The following is a 19,699-nucleotide window of genomic DNA, read 5'->3' as shown; positions in this document are numbered from 1 at the left end:
AATATATCCTTCCCATTAACTCTGATGTTTATAATTAATGGAATGAGCATGTGCTTCTCACATGATTTTTTTTCCTTATACAAGTGGACTAGAAAACATGTCGTGATCATCAAAATCGAATATGAGAAGAAGGAAAGGAGTTAATAAGTTTGGATATGGTGAGCCATTTTATTTCAATTTCAATTTTTGATTATTTATTATATTTTGGAAAAGGTTGGAAAAAATTTGTTGCAATTATAGGGTAAGACATATGTTGTGTTTGTTGGATGGAAACCTGTTATTTATAGCACTTGGGAAGAAACACGAATGCAAGTTAACAAAATTAGTGGAGGTGTATACAAGTCATATAAAACTAGTGAGGAAGTAGTAATAGCATTTATTGCATACAAAGAGAAACAATTTGCCACCTTTACTTGTCCTGAGAAGAAATCTTCGAGCTCAATATTTTTATCAAGCTTAACTATCGCTTCGAGTTCTAGTAAACTCGACCAATTGTTAGTAATAACCCTAAGAGTCAATTATGAAATGATTAAACTTATTGGGTTATTAGGTTAATGGTTAACCCAATATAATAATCCAATCTATTAAGAGGAAAACAAAGAGAAGTTTAATCCGAATTAAACTCATTGAGTTAGACTCAATTAGATCCAATTATTAGATTGAGTCTAATTTGAATTAGATTCTGTTGGGATCTTAGATGGCTAGAGGGGGGGTGAATAGTCTCTTAAAAACTTAAACACAAATTTCTACAAAGAAACTTGTTAGCACAGCGGAATTAGGAAACTAAAACAAAGAGGAAACAAGCACACTAACACACGGATTTACGAGATTCGGGGATAACTTGCCCCTACTCCTCGGCGTGTCCGTAAGGTGGACGACCCCTTGATCTTCGGTAGATCACACCCCGGATAAATTCCGGCTAAAGATCCTCCTTCTCGGTGGAGTAACCTCTCCACAAAGTCTCAAGAAATATATATGTTAAAGCACAAGACTTACAGAGCTCGGTGGCAAAGAAGAATGAACTAACGCTTACAACCACGCGAGGATCAGTAGAAACAGAGAACTCACAGATAGTAGTTTCTCACCCGATAGCTCAAGAACTTAGCACACCTCAACGATCAACAGAACGTTTTGTTTTCTTTTTTCACTTTCTTGCTTTCTTGTTGTTCTTTCCTCTCGCTTTTTACTGCTTCTTAAGCCCCTGTTCTCTGCTGTCACGGATCGTGGTCAAACTGCACAGAATCATCGCTGCAGCCAATCCCTCTTCCTCCTTACCTGGTTCTCTGAACTCACACCAATGAAATCACAGTCTTCACTGGTGTCTTCTGAGCTCGAACCAATCACCAGGAGTCAAGCGGATCGCAGCCAGATCACACCAGTAGCCGTTGATGCTTCAAATGCACCATGCGCCGCGAATCACAGCAGAAAGGCCATTTGTCGTATTCCTCTTATGGACTTAATTTGAAATTAGGCTTGGAATGATACCTGTGATCCTGCAAACTCAAAAGCTAACAACACAGAGGGTTATATCACATGAATCAGGCAGATCAAATGCAGTGGAGGAATCACAGAAACAAAACTGATTGTGTGAATCGGTCACGGATCGATCCATGGACCGATCGGGACATATCCGATCGGTCGCAGCTGTTGATCGGTCGTGAGCCGATCAGACTACAGTGGATCGGTCTCCCACGGCCGTCCCCGCCTTCTTCTCTTCGCAATACCATCTCCGATCGGTCTCCAAGACCGATCGTTACACCGATGTGCTCGGTGTTTCCCGATCGGTCTCTGGACGATCGATTACACTCGCATGTGCTCGAGTGTTTCCGATGGTCACCGGATCGATCCATGGAAACTTAGTTTCACTGGATCGGTCTGCCGAACGATCAATCGAAAGCTTTTGGATCGGTCCGCCGACCGATCCAATGTACCATGGAATGTCCACTTAGGTCCCTCTCGGCCTAATCAGGAGAACAAACTACCGAGCCTCTCCGGCTTAGTGCGTCCGAGAACGAGCTACCGAGCCCTCTCGACCTGAGTCCGAGAACGAGCTACCGAGCCCTCTCCGACTTCGTCCGGTCCAGAGAACGAGCTACCGAGCCCTCTCTGACCTAGTCCGGAGAACGAGCTACCGAGCCCTCTCCGACTTCGTCAGGTCCAGAGAACGAGCTACCGAGCCCTCTCTGACCTAGTCCGGAGAACGAGCTCTCTCCGACTTCGCGTGCCAAGTTTCCAACTTGGACTTTTCCCTTCCACTTGATCAACCTTGATCATTAATCAAACCGAGTTTAATTAACATCTGATACAAACTTAAATCCGTGTCAACATCAAAACAACAGCCAGGTCAGACTGTATCAACAATCTCCCCCTTTTTGTTGTTTGACAACACGATTTAAGTTTAGATCAGAAATGTTCTTATTTTCATAATTTTAGGGGAATCAAGATCCTCCCCCTAAGATGGATACACCACTAAGTCAATAACGGGAATCAAGCCTTCATACATCTCTAAACTTAGGTATCCTCTCCCCCTTTGTCAAACACCGAAAAGGTGCAAATGAGGTGACAAAACTCAAAAGGCTCCCCCTTAACCCATACTGTCTTTTTCTTAATGCACCTAGAGTTCCCTCTAAGTGTATTAGAAAGAGATAAGATACAATCAAGTCATGGCATAGGAACAGCATATTAATATGAACTGAAGCATAAGGAAAAGCAAGAAATAGACAAATGAATAGCAAAAATATATGAGTAGCATAAGTATCCAGGTCAGACAAAGATATCCAACAAATAGCATCCAAAACACAGACAGGCAAAGTGACACACAGAATGTATCAATCAATATCCTCACAACGAGGAACATCATCATCATCTGCTGGAGGCATGTAACCCTGAGGCGGCATGCTGGAGCTCGAAGGTGGATGACCCGAGAAATGCTGCGGAGGTGGGTAGTTGGCCATCCAGCCCAGAAGCAGCTGCTGCGTCACCAACTGCTGACTGCGTAAGTCATCGTAGCACTGGTCGATCCGAACACGCAGTCCATGGAGCTCAGCAGACAGCAGCTCATCGTGCTGATCGAAGCGGCTCTCTAGCTCAGCGATCTGCCAGCGCAGATCAGGATCGGCCTCATCAGCAGCAGGAGGAGGAGCAGCAACCTGTCGAGGAAGTGCCCGTGGTAACTCTCCCAGACCTCTCCCATCCTTCCACCGAACAGCCCCATTCTGTCCCAAGATACCGGACTTGGAAAATGCCCGTTTCCCAAGTCTGCAATCCTGTCTGACCATCTTCACTATCCTACCCTTAGACACATCTATCAGAAGGGTCTCGAGCCAATCTGTAATTATATGCCCATAAGGCATATAAATAGTGGAGCTGCTAGGCTGAGTATATGAGATGATCGAAGAATAGATGTTGGACATAATGTCAAAGTCGAGACGCCGACGCAACCCATAAAGCATCAAACAATGATAGGGTCGGATCTCTGCTAGAGGTTTGGATGTGATTGGAAGAAGACAGTTTGTGACTATCTTAAAAAGAATATAGTCAGGGGCAGATAGTCGTAGGGCGGCAAAGGTGGGAAAATCAACATCCAACTCATCCAGTCCACTTGGTCTAGGATGACCGAAGAAGTACTCATAGATGGAATCAGGTGAGACATCAAATGGAGGAGGTAAAGGATCGGGTAAATCAGGATAAATGGGAAAAGGATCTCCTGAACACATTCGGTAACCTAGATACCCAAAGAATTCTACGACGGAGAAATCGATAGTTCTCTTAGCGACTCTGGTTCTATAAGCACCATCACTGGTCTGATGAAGATTGTTGTAGAATTCAGATACTAGGTCATAGTTGATGTCCCTTTCTAGGTAGACTAACGAGTCAAGTTTGTAATATGCCAGGGTTTCGGATACAGAGGGACAAAACTCATCCATGTACTTTCGATCCACAGATCGACATGGGAGTAGCTTGAATGTCCTCTGTTGAAACACTTGTTCAAACTGTCGGTTCGGGAATCTCGAAGAAGAGGAAGGTTGAGGTCGGGAGGGTGCCTGGGACTTGGATTTCTCAGCAGATGACTTAGACGTACCCTCACCGGCTGATTTCTTCCTAAATAGGTCAAAAATAGGACATGGTCGGGGCAAATGGGAGTCCACGGGAGCCACAGAGTCGAGAACCGAGACAACACACAGAGATACACTGTGAAAAGAAACTAAAATGCCAAAAATGAACAGATTTCGGGGAGAAAGGAAGTTACCTGGGCGCCATTTGAGGCTTTCGGAGAAGATGGAGAGAAGAGTCGAGACTGAGGAGTGGTTCGGCTAGGGTTTTCAGCATGAAATGAGAGGACGAAGGATTGGGGGAAGTTAAAGAGGGTGATCAGATCATAAGATCGGACGGCTGTCCGAACAGGAGAAATCCTGACCGATCAGGGAACGTCCTGATCGGTCAGGGAGTGTCTTGATCGGTCGTGGAGACCGATCAGGGAACCTCCTGATCGGTCTGCAGACCGATCAGATATCGAACAGAGAGGTGGAACTCTCCTGATCGGTCGTAGAGACCGATCAGATATCATCCTGATCGGTCCCTGGACCGATCAGTGTCTGATAATCAGTGATTTCAGTCTCTGAAATTCGTATCGAAGGCTCTGAAACTTGGTTCAACAACTTCCAAGTTCAGAAACTAGGATCTGAAGAGCCCACAGATTATATTCAGTGATACCAATGAATATTTCCTAATGATGAGCACTAATGATTTGGAATTATTTAGGGCTCGAAAGTTTCAGACACTTCATAACAAATGTGTTGAATCTCAAAGTTTCAAAACCAGAGAAGTTTGTTTTGTTTGTTTGCTGAAACTATGATCTATAGTGAACCAAGGTAATAAATCTGACTCAGGCTATCGGTTCAAAATATATCCTTGCTATGAGTAGTTACAAGTTTGTCAAAATATGTCAAAATTTCTTCACCAACTTGTCCTATTTTCAATCAAAATCAGGAAGGTATCAATCAAGGGTATCAATCAACACATCAACAAGGTTAGATGATTTCTAGACACAGGTCCAACCAAGATTCCTTGGTTGGAATATATGAGTAAAATCTAGGAGCCAAATACACATGAATTATGTAATGGCCTTCCCCATACTCAATTTATGTCTCTTCAACCTAATTATTCAAGGGATGCATGATACATTTTGAATAATTTAGTTGATCCTAGCATCTCACCCCATATTTAGCAAACAAAAATAATTTGTTAAACCTTATAGTTTGTGTGAGATGTCCCCAAGTTGCCCAAATTAATTTTCCAATTTCTCTTGTAGTTTTAGTTGTCCTTATTGATCATGATGAAATCCTAATGGCCTATTGAGCCAAACACATCCCCAATTCTCTCCTTAAATGACTAAATTCATTTTCCGGAAGGGGTTTGGTGAAAATGTCGGCTAAGTTTGACTTTGACTCAACATATGTGAGTGCAATGTCTCCCCTAGCTATGTGATCTCTAATGAAGTGATGACGCACTTCAATGTGTTTGGTCCTTGAATGATGGACTGGATTTTTCGTTAGGTTTATTGTGCTAATGTTGTCACACAACACTTGCACTCCTTTATATGAAAGTCCATAATCTTCTAGAGTGTGAATCATCCACAACAATTGTGATACACTCTCTCCCATGGCAATGTATTCAGCCTCGGTCGTGGAGAGAGCAACATAATGTTGCTTCCAACTTGACCAACTAATCAACGATGAACCTAAAAATTGTCAACCCCCACTAGTGCTTTTCCGATCCAATTTGCATCCAGCATAATCGGAATCGGTATAGCCTATCAAATCAAAAGACTCCGTACGAGGGTACCACAGTCCTACTCTAATTGTGCCCTTGAAATATCTTAGAATTCTCTTAACTGCAGTTAAATGAGATTCCTTGGCACAAACTTGATATCTAGCGCACATGCCCACAGCAAAAAGTATGTCCGGTCGACTAGCTGTGAGATATAGAAAACTACCGATCATGCTTCTATATTGCGTTAGATCAACTGGTTTCCCACTCTCATCGTCAAGACGAGTGTTTGTCGCCATTGGAGTGAATACTTCCTTAGAGTCACTCATTTTGAATTTTTTGAGCATCTCTTGAGTGTATTTCGTCTGATGGACATAAATTCCATCTTGAGTTTGTTTGATTTCAAGTCCAAGGAAGAATGTAAATTCTCCTACTAGACTCATCTCAAACTCACTTTCCATGTGAGAAATAAATTCATTCAAATAGCCCTTGTTATTTGAGCCACAAATTATGTCATCGACATACACTTGGGCTACAAAAATATTTTCACCATCTCTACGCAGAAATAGTGTTGGGTCTATTTGGCCTCTTACAAAACCCTTTTCTAGTAAATATGTTGACAACCTTTCGTACCAACCTCGTGGTGCTTGTTTAAGCCCATAAAGTGCTTTCTTGAGCTTGTACACGTGGTTTGGAGCTTCGGTATTCACAAACCCCGGTGGTTGTTCAACATAGACTTCTTCTTTAATAAAGCCATTTAAGAAGGCAGATTTAACATCCATTTGATAGAGCTTGAAACCTCTATGTGCAGCAAAAGCTAGCATCAAACGAATGGACTCTAATCGGGCCACGGGAGCATAAGTCTCATCATAATCGAGACCTTCGACTTGACTATAGCCCTTGGCTACAAGTCTTGCCTTGTTTCTTACAACTTCTCCCTTTTGATTTAACTTATTTTTGAAGACCCATTTAGTTCCAATAATGGTGGTCTTCTTAGGTCTAGGAACTAAGTCCCACACTTGGCTCCTTTCAAATTGACCTAACTCATCTTGCATAGCTATGATCCAATCAGGATCGCGCAATGCCTCATCAACTAATTTTGGTTCAATCTCTGAAATCAATGCGACTTCATTAGACTCATTTCTAAAGAATGACCTAGTCCTAACCCCTTGTTGGATGTCTCCCACAATTTGGTCTTAGGGATGACTAGTGGCTATCCTAGATTGTCTTGGTGTTGGTGGTGCCTCATGAATGGTTTCACTAGGCACAGGCAAGGACTCAATATCAGGTAAAGGATCAGATTGAGTTCTTTGTTGCCTTTGCTCATCATCATCAGAGTCAACTTCGACTCTTTCTATGTTTCGATCATTCAAACTTAGCCTTCTAAGTTCAAATTGAATTTCTCCTACATCCCTTGATTGATCATTTAAGTTAGGGATTTCTTCAAAAGCTACATCAGAGGACTCTTCAATCAATTTAGTCTTATTGTTGTAGACTCGATAGGCTTTGTTGGTGAGCGAGTACCCGACCAGTATTCCTTCATCAGCCTTGGCCGAAAATTTTCCAAGATGGTCCTTGGTATTCAAAATAAACACCTTACAACCAAACACCCTAAGATGTTTAATTATAGGGAGTTTTCCAAACCAAAGTTCATAGGGAGTCTTTCCTAAAAACCTATGTATCAGGATTCGGTTTTGCATATAGCAAGCTGTATTTACAGCTTTAGCCCATAAGTAACTCGGTAGTGAGTACTCATTGAGCATACTTCGTGCAGCCTTTTGTAAGACTCGGTTCTTTCTCTCCACAACCCCATTTTGCTGTGGGGTCCTTAAAGTAGAGAACTCATGCCTATATCCCTTTTCTTGACAGAATTCTAAAAACCTATGATTTTGAAATTCCCCACCATGATCACTTCTAATGGTTTTAATTGTTGTTGATTTTTCATTTTCAGTTCTTCTATAAAAGGAAATAAAAATATCTATGGTTTGATCCTTAGTTTTCAAAAAGAAGGTCCATGTATACCTAGTAAAGTCATCAATAATCACTAAACAGTATCTACTTCCATTTAATGAAATAACACTACTGCAATCAAACAAATCCATATGTAATAAGTCTAAGGCAGTAGTTGTACTTACAGCACTTTTACCTTTATGAGGCGTTTTGGTTTGCTTACCCTTCTGACATGCATCACACAATTTGGTCTTTTGGTACTTGATGCTTGGTAAGCCTCGCACTAACCCTTTGTTGACCAGCTTTCGGATATTCTTCATGTTCACATGAGCCAACCTCCTATGCCAAAGCCACGATTCTTCTTCTTTTGACATGAAACACTTAGCAAGAGCATTAGTAGCACTTTTAAAAGAAACTTGATAAATGTTATCTACCCTTGTGCCTACTAGTACCGTGTCAAGTGTGTCAATGTTTTTGACTAGACATTGACTCGAATGAAACTCAATTGTGTAACCCGTATCACACAATTGACTGACACTTAGGAGATTAAAAGTCATCCCCTTGACTAGAAGGACATTCTTGATTTGGAGATATTCGGATATATGAATGTCTCCAACCCCTATAACCTTAAGGCTACCATTATTACCAAAGGACACATTACCTCTATTTTTGTTTTGAATGGTAGAAAATAGTGACTTATCCCCGGTCATGTACTTGGAGCATCCACTATCAACAAACCAAGTTGATAGACGCTCCCCCTTTACCAATGCCTACAAGACACGAAAGATAGATGTTTTAGGTACCTAAATCTTGGGACCTAATGCATCTACAATGAAAGACTTAGGCACCCATGCCTTTGTTACCTTCTTCCTAGTCTCATGAACCCTAGAAACATGCGATCTATGAAATTGGGTTCTTGACACTAAAGAAATAAAGCTAGACTCCTTAGGTTGGTATCCTAATCCAGCCTTGTTGTAGACCGCCCTTTGGGCATTTAGAATCATGTCTAGGGTCTTAGAGCTAGTTGAGAATTTTTCAAGCATTTTCTTGAGTTTCTCAACCTCACCCTTCAAGGCCTTGTTCTCATCCTCAAGGACCTCTAGATGTAGGTCATCAACCTCATCTTCCCTAAGGGCCCTCAAGTTTTCTACTTCTTCTTTTAATGATTTATTTTCTGTTTTTGATTTTTTAAGCAAGGTAGACAAATGTGTAATAGTCTTATAGCATTTTTCTAAGTGAGAAGAGGTTACCTCTTCATCATCCGAAGATGATGAAGCCGCGGCTGAAATGCTTGAGTCATCACTCTCGGACTCGGACTCCTCCCTTGCCATGAGTGCCAATTGCCGAGTATTCTTCTCCTTCTTCTCTTCCTCCTCCGATGAGCTTAAGGAAGATTCATCCCAAGTGGCCTTGAGAGCTTTCTTCTTCTTGGCTCTTTTCTCCTTCTTTTTGGCCCGTTCCTCCTTCTTGAGTTTTGGACACTCACTCCGGTAGTGGTCTTTCTTGCTACACTCATAGCAAGTAACGTTAGACTTATCAATATTTTGATCTACAGTTTTACCTTTGTATCTCCTGCTTCTTCTCATGATCCTCCTCACAAAATTTGCCATCTCGCTTGATGATGATCCACCTTCATCATCGGACTCGGAGGAGGATGTAGATGAAGAAATCTCTTTCTCCTTCTTCTTTTCCCTCTTTCTTCTTCCATCCTTGTTCTTTGGTCCTGCAACTAAGGCAATACCTTTCTCTCTTTGACCTTTGTTAGCAAGTTCATGAAGTTCCATTTCACAAAAGAATTTGTCTAATTTAACAATGGAAAGATCCTTGGAAACCTTGTAGGCATCTACCATAGATGACCACAAGGCATTCCTTGGAAAGGCTTTAAGAGCGTACCTTACTAGATCGCGATTCTCCACGCGTTCATCTACGGAATGTAGACCATTGATGATTTCCTTGAACCTCCCATGTAGTTCACTTACCGTTTCATTTTCCTTCATGGTGAGATTTTGTAGTTGATTCAAGAATAGGTCCCTCTTGGCTATCCGAGAATCTCGAGTTCCTTCTTGGAGCTCGATAAGCTTGTTCCATAAATCTTTTGCACTCGAGAATGGACCTACCTTGACGAGTTGGTCCTTGGCAATCCCACATTGTAAGGTGACTACTGCCTTGGCATCGGCTTGCCCTTTACGAGTTTGTTCGGTAGACCACCTTGATGAATCGAGTTCCTTACCTTCTTCGTCCTTCGGTGGTGTGAATCCTTCCTTGACCGAGAACCACATGGAGATATCAGTCTTGAGGTAATACTCCATGCGGCTCTTCCAATACTGAAAATCTGCTCCGTCGAAATAGGGAGGACGATTGGTGCTAAATCCTTCCTTCATAGCCATCTTCTTTTGCTCTTTAGGGTGTTAATCCGAATGAAAGAGCGCCTTGCTCTGATACCACTTGTTGGGATCTTAGATGGCTAGAGGGGGGGGGGTGAATAGTCTCTTAAAAACTTAAACACAAATTTCTACAAAGAAACTTGTTAGCATAGTGGAATTAGGAAACTAAAACAAAGAGGAAATAAGCACACTAACACACGGATTTACGAGGTTCGGGGATAACTTGCCCCTACTCCTCGGCGTGTCCGTAAGGTGGACGACCCCTTGATCTTCGGTAGATCACACCCCGGATAAATTCCGGCTAAAGATCCTCCTTCTCGGTGGAGTAACCTCTCCACAAAGTCTCAAGAAATATATATGTTAAAGCACAAGACTTACAGAGCTCGGTGGCAAAGAAGAATGAACTAACGCTTACAACCACGCGAGGATCAGTGGAAACAGAGAACTCACAGATAGCAGTTTCTCACCCGAGAGCTCAAGAACTTAGCACACCTCAACGATCAACAGAACGTTTTCTTTTTTTTCTTGCTTTCTTGTTGTTCTTTCCTCTCGCTTTTTACTGCTTCTTAAGCCCCTGTTCTCTGCTGTCACGGATCGTGGTCAAACTGCACAGAATCATCATTGCAGCCAATCCCTCTTCCTCCTTACCTGGTTCTCTGAACTCACACCAATGAAATCACAGTCTTCACTGGTGTCTTCTGAGCTCGAACCAATCACCAGGAGTCAAGCGGATCGCAGCCAGATCACACCAGTAGCCGTTGATGCTTCAAATGCACCATGCGCCGCGAATCACAGCAGAAAGGCCATTTGTCGTATTCCTCTTATGGACTTAATTTGAAATTAGGCTTGGAATGATACCTGTGATCCTGCAAACTCAAAAGCTAACAGCACAGAGGGTTATATCACATGAATCAGGCAGATCAAATGCAGTGAAGGAATCGCAGAAACAGCGAACAAATCTGATTGTGTGTGGATCGGTCACCAGACCGATCCATGGACCGATCAGGACATATCCCGATCGTCATAGCCTTGTCCGATCGGCGGCTTAATGATGATTGGATCGGCCGACCGATCCCCGCCTTCTTCTCTTCGCAATATCATCTCGACGGTCCCAAGACCGATCGATTACCTCGCAGGTGCATCGTGTTCGATCGGTCTGCATCGATCGATTACTCGCATGCATCGAGTGTTTCGATCGGTCTGATCGATCGATTACACCCGATGTGCATTTGAGTGTTTCCTGATCGGTCACTAGACCGATCCATGGAAACTTAGTTTCACTGGATCGGTCTGTCGACCGATCCATTGTCTTATGTATCACTGGATCGGTCTGCTGACCGATCCAATGTACCATGGAATGTCTACTTAGGTCCCTCTCTGACCTAATCCGGAGAACAAACTATCGAGCCCTCTCCGACTTCGTCCGGTCCAGAGAACGAGCTACCGAGCCCTCTCTGACCTAGTCCGGAGAATGAGCTACCGAGCCCTCTCCGACTTCGTCAGGTCCAGAGAACGAGCTACCGAGCCCTCTCTGACCTAGTCCGGAGAACGAGCTACCGAGCCCTCTCCGACTTCGTCCGGTCCAGAGAACGAGCTACCGAGCCCTCTCTGACCTAGTCCGGAGAATGAGCTCTGACGACTTCGTCAGTGTCCAAAGAACGAGCTACCGAGCCCTCTCTGACCTAGTACGGAGAACGAGCTACCGAGCCCTCTCTGACTTCGCGTGCCAAGTTTCCAACTTGGACTTTTCCCTTCCACTTGATCAACCTTGATCATTAATCAAACCGAGTTTAATTAACATCTGATACAAACTTAAATCCGTGTCAACATCAAAACAACAGCCAGGTCAGACTGTATCAACAGATTCATGGAGTTAATTTGGATTAATGTTCATGGAGTCAATTGGGACTGATAAGGTTCAATGAGTTAGACTCATTGGGTGAACTTGAATTCACCAAGGAAGAGGAAAGATCAATTTTGACTTGACCAAAAGGGAAGAAAGAGGAAAGGTCAATTTTGACTAGACCAAAAGACTCTTCATAAAAGATGACTAAAAGTCAATTCATGAAGAAGATCAAGAGGCAAAAGGGAGATCAAGAGCCAAATGGACTTTTGGTATTCCATGGGAGTACAAAAGGAGGAATTTTGGCCATTGATTATAAGAAAGTTCATTTTTTTTGTCTTCTTCTCCTTCCTCCTCTTCTTCTTCTTGGCTGATCCTTCCTCATAGCCGAATCACCTTATATGGCTAGCACCATAAAGTTGGTTCTTCTCCAGATCAAGAGTTTGTGAGACGAACGGAACATGTTCGTGTGGATATCGTAGAGGTGCGGACACTTGATCGCACTGAGATCTTGTATCCAAAGAAATGTTACTGCTGGGATTGCGAAGGGCACGCATCAAAGGTATAATCCTCTCATGTAAGACTTAATATATGGTTTCCTTTCGCATGGATCTTCTGAAGGAACTAGATGTTTTTCGCTGTACTTTCGTGTGTTTAATGCCCTAGTTCCTTACAGTGGTATCAGAACCACTTGCAAAGGGATATACTAAGTTGTTAGAATTTTATATGTGATATAAAACTGCATGATAGGTTTACTATGATCTACAAATTATGAGTTTCGATCATAATTTGAGTTTCGGTCATAATTGAGAATCTCGGCCAGATTATGAGTCTCGACTAAAATTGTTTTGTTGGGAACGAAACATAGTTAGTATTGTGACCAGCAAGGTCTCAGCCAATGGTGTCTTATTGGGAACAAAACAAAGTCGGTTTTAGGGCTAAGGGTCTCGGGTATGGAAGCAACTCATAAAATGAGTATGCAAAATAATTTTACTTCGGGGGCGCTATCCCCTGAAACCCCCCGCAAGGGCGTTGCCCCCTTGACCCCACCCGCTAACCGGCTCTCGGGACCGCCGTGTCATTGTGACTCATAAGTCTTTATGAAAATCATAGTAATTTTATGTCATAGAAATATTATGAATGTTATATGCCATGGTGTATGGTTATGACCTTTAACCCCAATATAATTGGATGTGTGTGTATATTGTAATTCATAATACGGCTTGCGTGTCATGCCTTCATCTTTTATCACTCTTGTTGTAAATTTAGACTACCCTCAAATATAACTCGAGGTTTCTTTAGATTTTGTAATGTACAAATTAGAGAATAATTAGTCTACTGGACGACGGTGAGAAAAAGGAAGAAGGACAACAACACACGATGACCAAAGAGGCACTTGGAAAAGATGCTTAGCCCTATGTTGACTTTTCGATCTTCTCATTATCTTGAGAGGATCGTAGATTAAGGGGTTATAACCATGTCATATTTCATTTTGCATATATGTTGATGTGTGCTATGATTGTGTGTTAAGTGTAGTTTCACCATAATTATGTCCTTTTACTATATGCCTACCAAAGTTTGATACTCACTACTACCTCGATCATTTGTAGTCAGGTTTACCAAAGTAAAGTGACTCATTTTTATCTTGATAGAGTGTGACAAGACAATTGTGATGTCCGACTATTGGACTTTGGTTGTGACTTAACTAAGTTATCTCAATTTGATTGAGAACTTAGAGGCATAACCCATGCGATGTAATTCAAATTATACTAGTCTTAGGCGATTAGCCAAAGCTAACTCAAGATGAATTATAATATGGATTTCATAAGATGGGCAAACAAACAAATAGTCTTGTTCACCTAAAGATACAAGAGTTACAAAGGATGTAATTGGTAAATGTTGTCTACCTAAGTTGTACTAAGTCTTAGGCGATTAGCCAAAGCTAACTAAAGATAAGGTATAATATGGATCTTGTCCCAATGGTACACATTGCCTACCTAATTTATACAAGTCTTAGGCGATTAGCTAAAGCTAACTCAAGATGAGGTATAATATAGATCTTGTCCCACATGATATCATCGCAATTGGATTTAGAGTTATTAGAGACTTGCTTCTACCAAGGTTTAGAATTCAGTGGGAGAATCATTTAATTAAAGGTCTAATTAAATGATCTGAGTACAATACTTTTTCTACATTTTGATGTTGTAGACCACCATGTCATCTAGTACGTTAAATACACTCTCTCTGTGATCTGTCTTTAATAAGGACAAGCTTAATGGAGCTAACTTCTTAAACTGGTACAGAAACTTGAGAATAGTTTTCAAGCAAGAAAGAAAAATGTACGTCCTAGAGCAGCCTATTCTTGAAGCACCCCCTCCCCCACTATTGCCACTAGAGCAGATAGAGATACTTATAAGAAGCATCACGATGATACATTAGATGTATCATGTCTTATGCTCGCTACCATGAACTCTGAGCTTCATAAGCAACGTGAAAACATTGATGCTTATGATATAGTTGAACATCTTAGACAAATATATCAAGGACAAGGAAGACATGAGAAATTTGAGATCTCTAAAGCACTGTTTTAGTGCAGAATGCAAAAAGGAAGTCCCGTAGGGTCTTATATGTTCAAAATAATTGAGTGTGTGGAGAATCTACAAAGGTTGGGATTCCCACTAGGCCAAGAATTAGCCACTGACCTTATTCTATAGTCATTGCCTGAGAGCTACAGTCAGTTTATCATGAACTACAATATGAATGAAATTGACAAACCATTGCATGAGATGTTGAGCATGTTGAGAACTGCTGAACTTAATCTTGAGAAGGAAAAGCCTAATATCATTTTGATAATGAAAAAGGGCAAAGGCAAATGGAAGCTCAAAGGTAAGGGTAGGACCCAAGCCAAAGATAATGACAAGACTCATGCATTGAAACCCCAAGGTGGAGTTGTTAAGGAAGGAACCTACTTCCACTGTGGTGAGACCAGATATTGGAAGAGGAACTGTAAGGTGTACCTAGAGGAACTGAAAAGGAAGTGAGACTTCTGCCTCAGGCATATATGTTATAGAAGTCAAGCTATATATTTCTTCTTCATGGGTATTAGATACCAAATGTGCATCTCACATTTGTACTAATGTGTAGAGACCGAGAAATAGTAGATCATTGACAAAGGGCGAAGTTGACCTACTAGTAGGCAATGACACAAGAGTTGCTGCTATAACTGTAAGAACATATTCCTTATCTTTGCCCACTGGACTTGTTTTAGAACTAGAAAAGTGTTGTTCTATGTCTTCTTTAACTAAGAATATTATATCTATTTCTTGTTTAGATAAAAAAAGGTTTTTCATTTGTAATAAAGGGCAAATGTTGTTCTATTTATTTCAATGAAATGTTTTATTATAGTGCACATCTTGTGAATGGACTTTGTGTTCTAGACTTTGATAACCCAATCTATAATATAAATACCAAACATATCTCTGGCATTGTCACTTGGGTTACATAAATAAGAGTTGTATATCCCAACTCCATAAGGATGGACTTTTGGACTCATTTGATTTTAAATCATATAAGGCATGTGAATCTTGTCTTTAAGGCCAGATGACAAAGACTCCATTTAGTGGATATAGTGAAAGAGCAAATGACTTGTTAGGACTCATACATACAGATGTATATGGTCCTTTAGAATAACAGCTAGAGGAGACTATCATTACTTCATTACTTTTACTGATGATTTCAGTAGGTACGACTACGTGTATTATTACGCAACCGCAAGTGCACGATTTCGTCGTTAGTAATAAAAATATCGATCCCACAGGGACTGATTATAAGCATTAGCAATCGTTCACTAAGGGTTAGCTAGACTACCAAGGGTTGTGAATATCTTAGGGAAGAAAGGTCGAGGAGAAAAGTCGAGAGCGGGTGAGTCGAAGTGTCTTGGTTATGAGGAGTTCTAAGAGGTCAGTTTCGTTGTGGTGGTATTGATGTGTCACGCTTTATCCTACACTCGCTGTCCTTTATCATGTAATTGCCGGAAGCTAAAGTGGCTATCCTTAAGTACCGGAGTAAAGAAAGACCCTAAGAAGTCCTGTCACGGTTTACCCCTGTCACTAGGGCATCTCGGTAAATCTTGAGGACACGACTCTAACTGGTAAGTTAGGGATAACAGTTAATGATTAAGTTTGGTTTCTTGCTTCCTTGAGGAGAATTTGCCTCTCCCTTCAAGGAAGTATTCTAGACGTCTGTGAACGGGTTACCCCTGTCACTAGGGCCCCTCGGGTGTATGATCTAAGAATACTACGAGGTTAACAAGTTCTACGCAATCAAGCAATTGAAACAAAGCATAAAGATCATCCAACAAGTGCAAGTACAATATGAGTTTCACATCAAACCAAACCACAACTACTCCCTAATCCTAGAACAAAGGATCTACTCCATAAGTGTCAGAGAAATACCCAAAAGCATAGTGTATACAAACATACAACCTTCAGATACTGAGAAAGAAGGAGAGAATATGCTTATCCTATGTTGATGAGTGGCCTTCAGGTCCAATCCTTTGCTTCTGGAGTCGATGCGGTGGTGGAAGATCGTTGGACGGAGGTCCAAGACGACGTGGGATGGCTCCAAGATGTTTCTCCAACTGTCGGCTCACTTCCCAGTGCTCTCTCCTACGAGAAGAGGGGTTAAAACCCTTATATAGGCTAGGGTTGGCTGCGGTGACACGACCGTGCAGGGATTGCACGGCCGTGTTCATTTCCTCCTCTGATGGCGCTGCATGGCCGTGTAGGGTTGCACGACCATGTGGTGTCTGGCCTCGATCCCTGCTGCACGGCCGTGCAAGGGTGCACGACCGGGAACTTCCTAGTCTCGGTCTCAGGGTGGTACGACAGTGTGTTGAACTGCCTCGGTCTCGGTCGTACGACCGTGCAGGGATTGCACGGCCGTGCACTGCTCTCCCTCTGTCTGGTAACACGGTCGTGCCAAGAGTGCACGACCGCGTTCTTCGGCTTGTTCCAATGTGTTGGTAATCGTCGTTTTCGCTCCGAAAGTTGTTCCTGTCAACACAAAATCAAACAAAGTGCAGATGTCCAAACAAAAAAGTATATATAATGAATACAAGATGAAAGAGGCAATTATGCAACGAGTATATATGCATAAAGTACGTGAACGTGCGCTAAAACATGCGTAAATGATCATAATATATGCACACATCACACCCTCAGACTTGATCCTTTACTTGTCCTCAAGCAAAACGCCACAAACTATATGCCTTGAGTTCCTGCAGTGTTTCATAATCTCTAGTGCATTCATCTAACTCTATCAACTAGTTTCATTGATAAGCATGACTATGGAGTAACCTAAGTATGGCCTAAGCATAAGTCCTTTATGCTCGTTGCAGTAAGTAGCTCAAACTCTTCAAGTTTCAATTCTTTATCCTAGTTAAGTCGTCATACAATTTGAGTTTCTAATGTTCCCGGTGATAGGCACTTACCTGCCACATACTTGGTTCATTTTTCTTAGTTTACACAAGGTCTCAAAGGGTACTTCTCGGAATCAAGAGAAACATAACATTCATTTCCCCAGTAACCTAACTCGGTCTCAAAAGGGTGAATTGTTAGTTTCTACTCACGACAACTGTTTTTATCCCTTATTTCATTTTTTTCATATATATAAATATTTTTTTGTTTTTTTGGGTGCTATAGATGTAGCACTTATTACACATGCGATGCATATGTTAGGATTTGGATTTTTCCAAATGAGATTCCATGATCCGAGGTTATCCAGTAACCAAAATGTAAGAAAGGAATCACCATGGGAACAAAAGTACTAAACAATTTGGATGAATCATAACTAATTCAAAAGTATATCTACCATTCAAGCTTAAGTACTTAAGTGTAGTGAAAATAAGGTCCTTAAGGTTAGGCCAAAACTTATACCAAACTCCGTACAATACTTAGCTTATTTCATGCTACTAAAGATAGAGGAAGAAGATACACTAAACATACTAACACCATCTGGAAATTCAAGAACTAAGAAAATGCTAGCTATTTTGCTATCGGACAGGTAGTAGAAAAAGTAGACGGTTGATGTTCTCGAATATGCCATAAAATTAAAGATAGGAAAGAAAAAATGTAAATGAGTTGCAAGCATAAACAAATAAAATGCAAATAGAACAAGACTAAATAAAATAAAGCAAATAAAATATGCAAAAGTAGGTAAAGTATGCAAAAAAACAAAAGAAAAACAAAACGAAAGATTCGACTCGACTCAGGTTGTGCAACAACACCCCTAGACTTAGACTTTTTATCGTCTCAATGAAATCAAAACAGTCGATGAGGCCGAAGGTCGGGGAGGTCTGGGAGCTCAGGATAAGTCCGAGCCACCCAATCCGAGTCCCTTACCCGTTTATGATATGAAAACAACTCATTAATACTGCTCTGAAAGTTTCTCATATACCACCTAAAATCTTCGTTCCAAAGCATTCTCGTTTTATGGGTCTCCATAAATTCAAGTATTCATGCACGTAACTCTCTTTCACTCTTAAAGCACTGCTGTAAACACTTAAATTGCTCATCCTTCAATCAAGAAACATTGGTAAGCAATTCATTATTTTGTTCTAAGCCATGATGAATAGATTCGATGATAGGGTGAAATTCTTGAAAATCAAATCGCAGGATATCTTTATTAACCGAAGGCATATTTCTAGGCAAGGAAGGTAGAGGTGGGATAAGTTGTTGCTTTGCTAAAGTCAAACACCAATTCTTGTTAACATGAATCGTGGTCAGGGTCGGGTTGGGCAGTCTAAGAGGAAAACTATCTTTGATTACAAGACTATACCCATATTCCTCTCGGCGAATCAAGTGATTGGTTAACCAAAAATTTAAATCCATTTGAGACACATCCTCAATCATTTCAAGACCACTCAGATCATATCCCAGTACAACCGCAATATGAGTAAGCAATCCTTCCAAAACAATAGGGGCGGAGGAAGAAGTCCTTCCTAATGTTACCAAGTGTTTTAAAAAGAAGTACCCAGAATTAATAGATATGTTTTCTATCATTGGCCATAGATAGTACAAGTCCGAGAGTCTCACAATTTCATCCCTACCGCCCCTTCCAAATATTGTATTCCTCATCAACAAATGGACATATCAAAAGATCAGGTTAATGATATTACTACTATTTGCAACATGGGGATTAAAACAAGACTGCCCACCAATTTGCTCCCAAAAATTCGAATTCTCAAAAGCGAGTAAGATTATGTAAGTTCCCTCCCTAGACAAGTCGTAGCATATATTAAAATCCTCAAGACTCCATTCGTAGTCTTCATTAAATAAACAAAAATTTAATTTTCCTCCTCCTTGAATATTATGAACACTGATTGAGCTCAAAATTTCTAAGACAACCCGAGGATAGGTTGGGTAATTGAGGGTCATTATGCTAGTCCAACCTATTCTATCAAGCAACCAATCAATATCATTCCCAAGTCTCAATACTTCTAAGGTGTCTCGTGTTGGTTGGTCCTAGGAAGATCGTATCGGTTCCACTGTACAAAAATTTTGTATAAGTGTAGAACCTTTCCTATGTTGGTGCAACATCCCTCAGGTCAAGGTTGACCTGTTTGACCAAGCTGAGTCTTGGTTTGGGTTTAGATGTTTGACAATAAGATATTGATTGAAGAAGAGTCAAGTAGGTCAAGGTTGACTGGATACTTGACTCGGAAGTCCTAACTGGGATGTTAGGCAAAATGAAA

Source organism: Zingiber officinale, chromosome 11A (genome assembly GCF_018446385.1).
Source record: "Zingiber officinale cultivar Zhangliang chromosome 11A, Zo_v1.1, whole genome shotgun sequence".
NCBI lineage: Eukaryota > Viridiplantae > Streptophyta > Magnoliopsida > Zingiberales > Zingiberaceae > Zingiber > Zingiber officinale.
Note: the sequence above shows the minus strand (reverse complement) of the source record.